General features: G+C 39.4%; 1 protein-coding gene across 1 annotated transcript in view; it reads right to left on the bottom strand.

The window, feature by feature from the left end:
• The window catches only part of LOC143038341 (uncharacterized), a 566711-nt gene extending 565838 nt beyond the window's left edge, over positions 1-873 (bottom strand). The window contains exon 1 of the mRNA XM_076207372.1: positions 574-873. The gene's annotated coding sequence lies outside the window, so the exon portion shown is untranslated. The remainder of the gene's footprint in view (positions 1-573) is intronic.
• Positions 874-1083: the final 210 nt, after the last annotated feature.

Below are 1083 nucleotides of genomic sequence, written 5' to 3'. Positions count from 1 at the left end.
CATACTGCCTAAGAAAAAAAAAAGATTATCCCTCACAAAAGACATGCTGGCAGTTGCTCCTCTGTATCCAATTTTATTTTATCTTACTTTATTCTTATTTTATTTTGTTTTATTTTATTTTATTTTATTTAGTTTTTTATTTTGTTTTATTTATTTATTTTATTTTTTATTTATTTATTTATTTTTTATTTTTTTATTTTTTTTACTTTTTTTACAAGGCACAAGACACCGAAGGCACAAAACACATATACTCTTCTTCGTTTTTTCTGTGTCCTCATGAAAGGCTCACTTTTGGTTCATTGGCCACTTCAGAGACAAGCTTCTCTTTGTTATGAGACCTTCTCTCAAGGTCATTTACTGTCCTTTCCTTTTTTTCTCTCTCTCCCAAAATTCTTGTTTTCCTAAACAATTTTTCCTTAAGTTTTCCTTTCCACACTTCCAAACTTCTGAACTACATTTTTACACTTTGGTAACACAGAAGTTTGTTCACAATTCAAATCAAGGAAAGGTAGGCATGTTCAGACTATTTTCCTCAATATTTTCTAAAAAAAAAAAAAAACACCAATCACTGACCAATTTTAGCCTGGGAGACGAAAGGGGTAAAAAGATAAAAATTCGGTAAACATCGCGCAGTCGACCACAACCGAACAAGAAGTTGCACCTTTCAGTGACTTTAAAGTTACCAAGTTTCGCCTCAGTAAGACGATTAGGAGGAAGAAGAGGAGGAGAAGGAGGAAGATGAGGAGGAAGAAAGGAAGGATAAGCAAGAAGAGGAACAGGAGTAAGACGAGAAGTAGGAGACTGAGTAGGAGTAGGAGGAGGAAGAGGCAAGACGAGGCAGTAGGCCTGATACAACCTCCCGTAACGACAGCATGCGAGGCACTGCTCGCAAAGGGCACCACCACCTCTCGGCAGACTCTGCCACCCCCACCTCACCGCCCTCTCCCCCCACCTCACCGCCCTCTCCCCCCGCCTCTCTCTCTCTCTCTCTCTCTCTCTCTCTCTCTCTCTCTCTCTCTCTCTCTCTCTCTCTCTCTCTCTCTCTCTCTCTCACTCTAAGACGAAAAGAAAATGTTCTGAAGA

Source organism: Oratosquilla oratoria, chromosome 24 (genome assembly GCF_046742065.1).
Source record: "Oratosquilla oratoria isolate Oo_2021 chromosome 24, ASM4674206v1, whole genome shotgun sequence".
NCBI classification, from domain to species: domain Eukaryota; kingdom Metazoa; phylum Arthropoda; class Malacostraca; order Stomatopoda; family Squillidae; genus Oratosquilla; species Oratosquilla oratoria.
The sequence above is the reverse complement of the archived record's forward strand: the minus strand, read 5'-3'. Positions and strand labels throughout refer to the sequence as shown.